At 41.4% G+C, this 13,450-nt stretch overlaps 1 protein-coding gene across 1 annotated transcript in view; it reads right to left on the bottom strand.

Annotated features, from left to right (window-relative positions):
• Nucleotides 1-13,067, bottom strand: part of KIAA1958 — a 161,789-nt gene extending 148,722 nt beyond the window's left edge. The window contains exon 1 of the mRNA XM_080820157.1: nt 12,803-13,067. The gene's annotated coding sequence lies outside the window, so the exon portion shown is untranslated. The remainder of the gene's footprint in view (nt 1-12,802) is intronic.
• Nucleotides 13,068-13,450: the final 383 nt, after the last annotated feature.

The following is a 13,450-nucleotide window of genomic DNA, read 5'->3' as shown; positions in this document are numbered from 1 at the left end:
TCAGAGCAGATATCAATAAAATAGAAACCAAAAGAACGGTAGAACAAATCAACAAAACTAGGAGCTGGTTCTTTGAAAGAATTAATATGATTGATAAGCCCCCGGCTAGACTTATCGAAAAGAAAAGAGAAAGGACCCAAATTAATAAAATCATGATTGAAACAGGAGAGAGCACAACCAACACCAAAGAAATACAAACAATTATAAGAACATATCATAAGCAAACTAACGCCAGCAAATTTGACAATCTGGAAGAAATGGATGCATTCCTACAGATCTATAACCTACCAAAACGGAACCAGGAAGAAATAGAAAACATGAACAGACCCACAACCAGCAAGGAGATTGAAGGAGTCATCAAAAATCTCCCAACGAACAAGAGCCCAGGGCCAGACGGCTTCCCAGGGGAATTCTTCCAAACATTTAAAGAAGAATTAATACCTATTCTCCTGAAACTCTTCCAGAAAATAGAAATGGAAGGAAAACTTCCAAACTCATTTTATGAGGCCAGCATTACCTTGACCCCAAAACCAGACAAAAACCCCACTAAAAAGGAGAATTACAGACCCATATCCTTGATGAACACAGATGCACAAATTCTCACCAAAATACTAGCCAATAGGATCCAACAGTACATTAAAAGGATTATTCACCACAACCAAGCGGGATTTATTCCTGGGCTGCAAGTTGGTTCAACATCCGCAAATCAACCAATGTGATACAATACCTTAATAAAAGAAAGAACAAGAACCATATGATACCCTCAATAGATGCTGAAAAAGCACTTGCCAAAGTACAGCATCCTTTCTTGATCAAAACTCTTCAAAGTGTAGGGACAGAGGGTACAAACCTCAATAACATCAAAGCCACCTATGGAAAAACCCACAGCAAATATCATTCTCAATGGGGAAAAACTGAGAGCTTCTCCCCGAAGGTCAGAACATGGCAGGAATGTCCACTGCCACCACTGCTATTCAACATAGCACTACAAGTCCTAGCCTCAGCAATCAGACAACAAAGATAAAAGGCATCTGAATCGGCAAAGAAGAAGTCAAGCTCTCACTCTTTGAAGATGATATGATACTTTATGTGGAAAACCCTAAAGACTCTACTCCAAAACTCCTAGAACTCATACAGGAATTCAGTAAAGTGTCAGGATACAAAATCAATGCACAGAAATCAGTTGCATTTCTATACACCAACAGCAAGACAGAAGAAAGAGAAATTAGGACTCAATCCCATTTAGAACAGCACCCAAAACCATAAGATACCTAGGAATAAACCTAACCAAAGAGGCAAAGAATCTGTACTCAGGAAACTATAAAGTACTCATGAAAGAAATGGAGGAAGACACAAAGAAACAGAAAAATGTTCCATGCTCATGGATGGGAAGAACAAATATTGTGGAAATGTCTATGCTACTTAAAGCAATCTACACATTTAATGCAATCCCCATCAAAATACCATCAATGTTTTTCAAAAAAAAAAATGGAACAAATAATCCTAAAATTTATATGGAACCGGAAAGGACCCCGAATAGCCAGAGGAATGTTGAAAAGGAAAGCCAAAGTTGGTGGCATCACAATTCCAGACTTCAAGCTCTATTACAAAGCTGTCTTCATCAAGGCAGTATGGTACTGGCATAATAACAGACACATAGATCAATGGAACAGAATAGAGAGCCCAGAAATAGACCCTCAACTCTATGGTCAACTAATCTTCGACAAAGTAGGAAAGAATGTCCAATGGAAAATAGACAGTCTATTCAACAAATGGTGTTGGGAAAATTGGACAGCCACATGCGGAAAAATGAAACTGAACCATTTCCTTATACCACACATAAAAATAGACTCAAAATGGATGAAAGACCTCAATGTGAGACAGGAATCCATCAAAATCATTGAGGAGAACACAGGCAGCAACTTCTTCAAACTCAGCCTCAGCAACTTCTCCCTAAAAATACTATCAAAAGCAAGAGAAGCAAGGGCAAAAATGAACTACTGGGACGTCATCAAGATCAAAAGCTTTTGTACAACAAAGGAAACAGTCAACAAAACCAAAAGACAACTGAAAGAGCAGGAGAAGAGATTCACAAATGACATATCAGATAAAGGGCTAGTATCCAAAACCTACAAAGAACTTATCAAACTCAACACCCAAAGAACAAATAATCCAATTAAGAAATGGGCAGAGGACATGAACAGACATTTCTGCAAAGAACACATCCAGATGGCCAAAAGACACATGAGTAAGTGCTCAACATCACTTGGCATCAGGGAAATACAAATCAAAACCACAATGAGATACCACCTCACACCAGTCAGAATGGCTAAAATTAACAAGTCAGGAAACAATAGATGTTGGCAAGGATGCAGAGAAAGGGGAATCCCTCCTACAGTATTGGTGGGAATGCAGGCTGGTGCAGCCACTCTGTAAAACAGCATGGGGGTTCCTCAAAAAATTGAAAATAGAGCTACCCTACGACCCAGCAATCACACTACTGGGTATTTACCAGATACAAATGTAGTGATCCAAAGGGGCACATGCACCCAAATGTCCACAATAGTCAAACCAGATACAAATGTGTGATCTGAAGGAGCACATGCACTCGAATGTTTATAGCAGCAATGTCCACAACAGCAAAACTTGGAAAGAACCTAGATGTCCATCAACAGATGAATGGATAAAGAAGATGTGGTATATTTATATACAATGGAATACTATGCAGCCATCAAAAGAAATGAAATCTTGCCATTTGCAACGACAAGGATGGAACTAGAGGGTATTATGCTAAGTGAAATAAGTCAATCAGAGAAAGACAATTACCATATGATCTCTGTGATATGAGGAATCTGAAAGGCAGAATGAGGGGTTTGGGAGGTAAGGAAGGAAAAAATGAAACAAGATGGGATCAGGAAGGAGACAAACCATAAGAGACTCTTAATCTTACAAAACAAACTGAAGGTTGCTGGGGGAAGGGGAGTATGGAGAGGGTGGTTGGGTTAAGGGCATTGGGGAGGGTATGTGCTATGGTGAGTGCTGTGAAGTGTTTAAGTCTGACGATTCACATACCTATACCCCTGGGGCAAATAATACATTATATGTTAATAAAAATAATTAATAAAAAAATAAATATACAATTACAAAAAGAAAAAAAAGGACATTTTCTTCCTTTATTTTGAAAGTTAACATACAATTAGGGGTGCCTGGGTGGCTCAGCCGGTTAAGTGTTGGACTCTTGATTTTGACTCTGGTCATGATCTCAGGGTCCTGGGACAGAGCCCCACCAGGCTACACACTCAACAAGGAGTCCATTTGAGGATTCTCTCCCTGCCTCTCCCCTGTTCACATGCACTCTCTCTAAAATTAAAAAAAAAAAAAAAAAAAGAGAGAGTGCCCAGGTGGCACAATTGGTTGAGCAACTGATTCTTGGTTTTGGCTCAGGTCATGATCTCAGGGCCATGAGACTAAGCCCCCAGTTGGGCTCCATGCTCAGCTCGGAGTCTACCTGAAATTCTCTCTCCCTCTCCCTCTGGCCTCCTACTTGTGCTTATTTGCTCTCTCTCGAAAATGAGTTAAGTCTAAAAAAAAAGAAATATACAATCAAAAAAGGAGAAATAGTAAGTGAACAACTTGCTGATACTCCACAATTTCACAAACAGAACACACATATGTAACCAGCAACCGGATCAAGAAACAGAACATTACCAGTGCCCCAGAAGCCTCTACTTTCTCCTTTCTAGTCAATACTTCCTCAAGGTTCTGGCTTCTAACAGAATTTGCTGATTTTACCTGCTTGGCACATTTACATATGTGGAGGCACACAGTGTGAACTCTTTTGTGCCTGGCTTCTATAGCTCCAGAAAGGTCTGTGAGATTCATACATACTATGTAGTTACAGATTGTTCATTCTCATTGCTCCACAGTATTCCACTGTTATGAATATAGAAAAATTTATCCATTTTGATTCAGTCTCCTATTGTTGTATAACAAATCACCCTAAAATTAAATAACTTAAAGTAATTCCTCCTTTCTCACAATTCTGCGGGTTATCTGGGCAGTTTTTCTCCTGGCTTTACATGAATTTGCTCATGTGACTGCTTTTAGGTGGAGTGTCAGGTCAGCTGGGAAGTCAAAGATGGTCATACTCACCTAATCTGGCAGTAAGTGCTGGTCACTAGCTAGAGCACCTCAATTTTCTTTCACCTGACCTCTCCTACTTGAGTACTTCTTTATCTTGTGATCTCAGGGCAGTATTCCCCCTCCAATGTGTATGCATTTATCAAGCTTCTGCTACACCACATTTGCCTTATGTCCCACTGGCCAAAATAAGTTAAATGGTTAAAATCAGAATCATTGTGCAAAGGGACAACACATGGGCATAGACACCAAGAGATGGCACTTACTTGGGGCCATTAACTTAACACTCTACCACATAGTATACCGTTGTCATTTGGGCAGAACTTCAGTTTGAGGGATATTATAAACAGTACTATGAACATTCTAGTACATTTATTTTAGTAAGCATGTATCTTTGAGTAGAATTACTGAACCATAATACATGCACACGCATAGCTTCAGTAAATACTACCAAATAGCTTCCCAAATTGCTTGTATCCATTTATACCTTTTTAATATTTTGTTTATTACTTTGGGGGTGGGAGTAGAGCGGGAGAAGGAAAGAATCTCAGAGTGTGCACTGAGTGCCAAGCCTGACATGAGGCTCAATCTCATGACCCCAAGATCATGACCTGAGCCCAAACCAAGAACTGGATGCTCAACCAACTGAGCCACCCAGGCATCACTCCATTTAGATTTCTGTACCCATTTACACTTCCAACAGCAGTGCTTGAGAATTCCAGTTACTCTGCATTCTTATCACCACTTGATATTTTTCATCTTTTTCATTTAGCCATTCTAGTGGGTATGCAGTATTATCTCACTCCAATTTTATTTGAGTGGCCATATTTTTTAATATTTCACATAAGAAACAAAGGAAAAAATTTCACACCATGAAATTAAAAAAGAACTACCTTGGCCTACTTCCATCTCCATCACAGAAACCTTCACCTAAAGTACAAGTAAATCCATCTAATTTAAACATGAACAAGTAAAAGGAATGCAATCTAAAGCCATGTGAGATACTATGAGAAAAAGATGTAAAAGAACCAAATAAGGTACCAATAGTCAATGAAATAACATCACAGAAATATGGCCATAAAGTAGGTGAGAACGGTAGCATAATATTTTAATATTAAAAGAAATTAAAGTGATAGAAGCTATAAAATATACATCAGAAATAGAAAAATGGGGAAGAAAGGGAATAGCCACACAACAAGAGCATTTACAAAGAGAAATGATAAAATTCAGGACAGAATAAGAAAGAAAAAAAAATCAGAATGGAAGACAAAACTGTAGTTACTGCTTAATAAAGGATAAAATGGAAAAAGTAGAAAAAATAAAAAAGATAAGAAGAATTTGAAGACAGTTATAGATATAAGACAGTCAAAGAAGATCCAACATACATGTAACAGGGAACCCCCCCCAAAAGAAAATGAGAGCAATAAAACAGATTAAATACTAAAATCTATGATTGATGAAAATATTTAAGAAAAAATACTTAAGCCAACATTATAAAATCCACGTTGTGAATCTGGAAAAATTAACAGAGAAGAGCCAACACTTAATAGATGCTCTAGCAAAATTACTAGCTTTTAAAGATGAAGAAAAAAGTCTTTGGGCATCTAAGAGAACGATAAAGTCACTTAAAGAGAAAAGAAGATCAAAGTGGTATTAGACTCTGACAGTAACATTTTTTACCAGAATACAATACAGAATTACAAAATAGAATAGGACTCTGGGGCACCTGGGTGGCTCAGCTGGTTATGCATTTGCCTTTGTCTCAAGTCACGATCTCAGGGTCCCGGTACAGAGCCCCACATGAGGCTCCCTGCTCAAGAGGGAGTCTGCTTCTCCCTCTGCCCATCCCCCTGTTCATGCTCTCTCATGCATGCTTACTCCTTTAAATAAATAAATAAAAATCTTAAAAAAAAAAAAAAAATGGGTAGGACTCAGCCAACTATGGCTTGTGCACCAAATCGAGCCCACTATCTGGTTCTGTAAATAAAGTTTTACTAAACGCAATTATGCTTGTTCATTTACATACTCTATATGGCTGCTTTTGCGCTGCAGTGGCATGTTCCACAAAGCCTAAAATAATTGCTATTTGGCCTTTCACAGAAAAGGTCTGCCAAATCTACCACAAAGTAACATATTTAGGAAACTTGAGAACAAAAATGTGAGCCAAGTACTTATATTCAGGCACACTGCCCTTCAAGTATAAAACCACAGATAAACAGTTTTAAACATGAAAGACAGGACACAGTATTCACATGAGCCATTTATGAGGATTCAAAGAGCTTCAGACTATCAAACGCGACTACAGAAGTCTCAGCATAAGGACTGGTGTTGTGCACTAAATAAATTTAACTGGAGAACCAAGACTAATGATTGGCAAAGGTGACAGAATAATATGTGTTTCCTATGGGGGCAAACAGAACTGAGAAATCTTAGGGGGTAGGAATCAAGTAGTCTAGGGGCTCGAATATATCACACATACGTAGTGAAGTATGTCTGTATGTATGAAAGACAATGAGCAGACAAATATGAGCTGTACTGCCCCCCCCCAATTAATACACTGAGTTCCTAATAGCCAGTACTTCAAAATGAGACAATATTTGGAGATAGGGTCTTTAAAGAGGTAATTAAGGTAAAACAAGGTCATTTGGGTGAGTTCTAAAGCTATGGATAGATATCTTATGAGAAGAGGGCACAGGTACATAGTGAAAACATCTGAGGAAGACTGAAATTGAAAGCCAAAGGGGACTCAGAAGAACCCAACTCCGCCACCATCTTGATCTGGGATTTCTAGCCTCCAGGCTTTGAGAAAATTTTGTTATTTAAGGCATCCAGTCTGTCATACTTTGTTATGACAGCCCTTAATAACTAATACTGACTGGGGAGAGGAAGTTGTTCTGGCTGGGTAGGAGTTGACAATATTGTTAACTCTGTCCCAGAAGTATGAAGTCTCAGAAAAGTAGAGCTTTTGATATGTGGTGATTATGTCTTAAATAATGCAATGATTAAAAAATTTCTAAATAGGGGTGCCTGGCTGGCTCAGTTGGCACAGCATGCAACTCTTGATTTCAGGCTCATGAGTTCAAGCCCCACCATGGGTGTGGATCCCACTTAAAAAAAAAAAAAAAATTCTTTTAAAGAGTAAATACTTACAAGGAAAATAATTACAAGGGAAAACTGAAGGGGCACAATATTTTCAATGTGAAAAGGCCAGAAAGGTTTAAAGTACTTGTCAGTTTTGATGAAAACCAAGAAGAAAGAAAACCCAAACAAGATATATCCTATTCCTGAAATTAAAATTAATTAAAAAGGTAAATAAATAATCCAAAACCAATCCTGCTAAGCAAGGGAAAGTAATTGAAGTAACTTTGCATAATTTTTTAGAATTTAAATTATTTTTTTTTCCCCAAGATTTTATTTATTTGGCAGAGAGCACAAGGAGGAGTGGTAGCCAGAGGGAGAGGGTGAAGCAGGCCCCCTGCTGAGCAGACAGCCCAGCACAGGAGACTCAATCCCAGGACCGTGAGATCATGACCTGAGCCAAAGGAAGACGTCCAACGGCCTGAGCCACCCAGGCACCCCAACTTTTTTTTTAAAAGATTTTATTTATTTATTTGACAGAGAGAGAGATCACAAGTAGGCAGAGAGGCAGGCAGAGAAGGGAGGCGAGGAAGCAGGCTCCCTGCTGAGCAGAGAGCCCCATCTAGGGCTCGATCCCAGGACTCAGAGATCATGACCTGAGCCAAAGGCAGAACCCACGGAGCCACCCAGGCGCCCCCTCCCCCAACTTTTTTAAAGTAAGCTTTACACCCCTCGAACTCACAACCCCCAGAGCAAGAACCACATGCTCTACCAACTGAGCCAGCCAGGCACTCCTCAAATTAGCTTAAAAAAAATTTTTTTTTCAGGGGCGCCTGGGTGACTCAGTCAGTTGAGCATTCAACTCTTGGTTTCTGCTCAGGTCATGATCTCAGGGTCCTAGTATCAAGCCCAACATCATACTCTGCACCCAGCAGGGAGTTGCCTTGAAGATTCTCTCTCTCTCTCTCAAATAAATAAATAAAGTTTTTAAAAAAATTTTTTTCACCTAACAGAATCCCTGATGGTCAAAAAACTAAAACATTTTTAGTCATCAAATGAAAAGATATTTCAATGGGTATTAATAGAATTCTGGTTCACTGTAATTTTTTTTTAACAAACAGGTAATAATTACTAGCGATTGCACATACATTATTTCTTGCCCTGCACCTAGAGCTATAGAAGCCAAGATTTCAAGAGGAAGAGTAAGGGGGAGTGGAAAGCTATTCTCCAATTTGTAGCTATCTAAGAGAGACTTGCTTCCTAGTGCTCAGCAGGCCAAAATTCAGGCAGATAAGAGAGAAAATAGCTAGAGTATAAATGCATCATTTTACAGTAAGACTTTTCTTTTTTCTTTAAGATTTTATTTGTCAGAGAAAGAATGAGCACGAGCAGGGGGAGTGGCAGAGGCAGAAGGCAGGCTCCTTGCTAAGCAAAGAGCCCATGCAGGACTCCATCCCAGAACCCTGGGAACATGCCCCAAAGGCAAACGCTTAACTGACTGAGCCACCCAGGTGTCCCAAGACTTTTAATGTTTTTAAAAGTTTCTTAAATGTTTTAATATCTTCTTAAAGTTTTTTATAGTTCTATTTCTGTTTTTTCTTTCTTACTTTTTTTTTTAAGCAGGCTCCACACCCAGTACAGAGCCCGATGCAGGGCCCAAACTCACTGAGATCAAGTCCTGAGAAGAGACCAAGAATCTGATGCTCAACCAACTGTGCCACCCAGGCACCCCTAAAAGTTGTATTTCACAATTTATCTTTAGCAATATATATGATGTTACTTTTCTTCCAATACAAAAAAGCAGGTTATTGACATCCTAGACAATATCCCTTTGCTTTCTATATTGAAGTATGATAAAGTGTTTTGAAATACATTTTCTTGGCACTAGAGCCACTGGTATTACAAATACGGAATGGTCAAAAGCCCTCCAACTGTTTAAGACTTTACAAAATACACTTGAATACTGCGCATAATTTGCCTTTCCCCAGAAAAGGGTATTAAACTTGTTGACACTGGATACAAAATAAAATTCAAAAATTCACATCTTGAGTACTTTTGGTTTCTTGACCTTTATTTGAATTTGAGACTAAGCTTTACCAAACAACAGAATTTACACTGTAACTAGCCAACCACAGTCCTCATTATGGAATCTATGCAGTACATTTGTTACCTAGGAAACAGACCAGAGCACAGGCAGAGTGCAATTTCTGTACAGCAAAAGAATCCTCCACTCATGCTGGTAAATAAAGTCCATAAATCAACTAATCAGAAGCCAAGTCAAGAAGTATCACGTAAGAGTTAAGCTCTATGGAAACTTTTTTAAAGGAAAAAAAGAAACCTGTGGGGCTTCTTCGGGCAACTATGTAGATCTCTTAAGTAAATATTATGAGCAGGTTTCTTTACAAACACAAACTGTCAGAAAATAAACTGTTCAAAATAAATGGCTTCTCTCCAATCTTCAGCTTCTCTATTTTTGACAGTATTTAAGAGAAAAAGCTTCTTCAGAGCCAGCCTTGTACATCTGGTAGCAGAATATTAATCCAAGAATGAATTCTGCATTTTCCAAGAGCAGCATGGGTTTGTGCTGTTCTTAAACAATGCAGAACGATAAAGGCTGGAATGAGAGGTCACTGTCCATACTTCTCACAGTCAGACCTGCTTCTATACCAGGCTAAAAAAAATTTCATGAAAAAGAAGTATTTGAAAGTCACAGGTCTATAACAAAGAATAAAACTGTTACTTTTCAGCTTTTCATTTGGTTATTACTAATGATAATACTAGTCCTTTGAGGGTTCCAGGTAACCTAAAGTGGCCATTTTGAGTTTCCTTTCATGGTACCACACTGATAACTAACAAGCAGGAAAAGTCTTTGGATATTCTAGCCTATCAAATTTAACTGGACAGCTTAGTGTTGTTTAAAAAAAAGAAACTGGCCAACGTCAGTTTATACTGCTCAGCTACATTTAAAATCCAACTTTACAAATTCAAAATATCTGGCAGTAACATTTGTCGTATCAAAAACATCAGAAAAAAAATTCAGTCATTAAGAGAGCAAAATAATTTATACGCCCTCCTAAACACCAACAAACCAGAAGAGAAATCAGTTGAAAATATGTAAGGTTCTCTGGACTGTTTCTGATTACACGAAAATATTAATGTTAATTATACAAAAAAATTAATATCCACATATCAGAGCCAAAAATAAAAACAAAATGGAAAAAAACTAGCTGTTATCTTTTAGCCACCCCAGATGAAGACGCTACACTGCCAATCCCAGAAAACTGTTACGCATAACCACAAGTTGCCAAGCAATTCTCAACGCAGGCCACACTCTTAATATTTAATTTACACAGTGACTCTTTTTAAACCTTATTCCTCTGACTGACAGTCCTATAAATACACAAACAAATAATTCAAGTTCTTAGCTTATCTTTTTTAAAACTTCTAAGAACTGAAAATGAGTTTGTAATCTAATAGCTGAAACTCTGCCGGTGTTTTTGAACTCCATCCCACCATTCCTAATAAAGCCTGAACAAATTTCAATACCTATGCTCCTTGGGCCATCCTTATCGAAAAAGAAAGAGGAACCTTCCTCAAGGGCCTACTAGCGCCTTGCACTAAGCCCTATGCAGTCTAAATTCGTTTAACTAATCTGGACAGGGAGTCAAAGCAAGAATAAAATTTGATCGAGTCAAAGGGACTAGTGAGATTAATGTTAGATGTAGTCTCTTCTAGGTTTTAAGGGTACAAAAATGTACACTCCAGATATTTACAAAATTAGGCATGCAATAACAATAGTCTGTTAATGTAACTAGGGCAAGAATCTAGGCTAATTTTTTCTCCTAGAAAAAGACTACTCTTTTCGGCACACTAAAACTGTCTCTTTATAATGACAAAAATCAGTTTGCCTAATTAAAACTGCATTAAAATTGTACATTGCTTTCTGATGAATTTCTACATCTTACTTGATGAAGATTTAAATAAATTGTTTTCCACCACAATGTTTTTCCTTTAAGTTCAGATGTTTAAGAAAGCCTCTGTTTTCTGCATACAGCTGTACATATAACTGAGCACCCAAAAGTATTTTTTTAATCTTCTTGATAACCATCAGATTTAAATTTGTCAATATGGATTCTCACACACTAGGGGGGAAAAAAAAAGTCGTCTCCAGAAGTGAGCACTAGGTTGAGAATAATACAAAGATAAAAATCCGTACCTGCATTAAAAATCTGAATCTGTAAAATTAAGTTTCTGGTCGCCTATTCAACTTCACTTATAATTTGAATATCTACAAATACATATCAACTCTTCATAGGAAACTCACCCAGATAAATAATATAATTCAGAAATATCACCTACAGTACTTTTCAAAAAGCTATATTCAACACATACAACCCAATCGTTGGGTTTTATAGAGAGAGAGAGAATACATAAAAACAGACCAAAAGAGGGAAAGCACAATCACAGGGAGGAAAATCTGTTCTCACATTCACGTTCTCCCCATATGCTGTGGAAGACCTCATATTTTAAACCAGCAAAAATAATGGTTTTCGCCTCAACGGAAAGCTAGATATTTATTGCACGCCAATTTAACCTCCACCGTGGAAGCTGTCACTGTCGCTTGTTAACTGTTTACTTAAAGGTAGAAGATTCTGTCATGCTAATCCTAAAGAGTCTCGAAAATAAAACTTTACCACCAAACTTTAAAATATGTGTATATATGTAAAACAAATTTTGTAAAAATCACAGCCATGTTCATCTTTGATTTGCCTGTAAGTCCCTACCTAACCTTAAAATAAGGAGAAAAGCCACCTGAAACCAGAAACGGTCTGTGATTTGGGTTGGCTTTTGGTCAGCCCAGCCTGCTCGCGCCCAGGGGAATACATTTGTCGATGTATTTGATAACAAACACAAATCACTGTGCGCAGCCTCAGATGGGGGAGGGGGCGGAAGAGCCCTCCGGAGAAAGCCCTCCTCCGTTAGAAACAATAAATAAGGGACCAGAGTGATGCACGTTCCTCCACACACGCCCCACACGCACCTCAGCGTGCCTCTCGCGAGGGAAACAAGTCGGGCAAAGACCCGAAGCACCTCTCTGCCTCTCTCCACAACCATCTCAAGACTTGGAAACTAAGAGCGCAGATCTTTTCTTTCTCCTTCCCGCCCTCCTTCCCACCTCCAAACAGACCCGAGAGCAGGAGCAGGCGAGCCAGACCCACGCAGCGCGCCCGCGGCGGCGACAGGAGATGCTGGGCGGCGGGCCGGCCCCACCGAGGCTGACCAGAGCCGCGGCCGCCCGTGCTCGCTCCGGGAGCCCCTGCGGCCGCCCGGGGTCTCACCCCCTCTGGCCCCCAAGCCCGTCGTCGGCGACGGCCAGGCGCCCGAGTCGCTGCCCTGACTCTCGGCCTTCCCACCCCGCCCCCCCCAGAGGAGACAAAAGAGGGTTCAGCCGGGTCACTGCTCGGCTGCCGAAGGGGCGGCAGCGCGGACCCCAGCGCGGCCGCCCCCCACACAAAGGGGCTCCCCGGCCCAGGTCGCAGCGTCGGCGCGCTAGTCCCCGCCCCGCGCGCGGGCTCTCACCCACCTGCAGGTGTCTGTGCGTCTGTCCATAGGAACGCGGGCGGCGGGGGGGCCTGCGGGAGCCGGGCAGCCCGGGCTGGACGGGGCGGGACCAAGGGGAGGGAGGAAAGCGGCCGGAGGGCCGGAGAGCGAAGGTAAGAAGAGCGGGGAAGGCGCCGGGCGGGAGGCGGACGGAGGCGCGGGGCGGGGGGACGGGGGCGCCAGCCTGGCTCTGCCGACCGGCGCGCGCCGCTCCGTGCGCCCCGGGCTCCGCGCGCCCGGCTCGGAGCGCGGCGGGCGGGGGGCGGGGCGCAGGCGGGGCGGGGCCGGCGAACGGGGCGGGGGCTCGGACCCCGGGCTCCAGCCGGCACCGGAAACGCGCCGCGGTCCGCGAGACCCACAGGAAGTGTGTAACGACACCTCCTACGAAGCGCTCCGAGCTCGCGGTCGTCGCTGTCCGGAGGTGGTGTGGACCGACCTTCCTAGCACACACCGGCACGCACGAGCTCGGTTTCTGGGCGCAGACAGGTGTGGAACCCACGGTCCCCGCGACGTTCTGAAGTGGGCAGCACTCCGTCCTGCCGCGCGCCGTGGCCCGCGGTCCCTGCTGCCCCTGCTGCCCCTTTGGAGCTCCGCAGAGCTTCACCTGAACGCAGGGAGCACACCTTGCAAG

The sequence above is a fragment of the Martes martes genome (genome assembly GCF_963455335.1).
Source record: "Martes martes genome assembly, chromosome: 12".
NCBI lineage: Eukaryota > Metazoa > Chordata > Mammalia > Carnivora > Mustelidae > Martes > Martes martes.
Note: the sequence above shows the minus strand (reverse complement) of the source record. Positions and strands in the feature narration are given on the sequence as shown.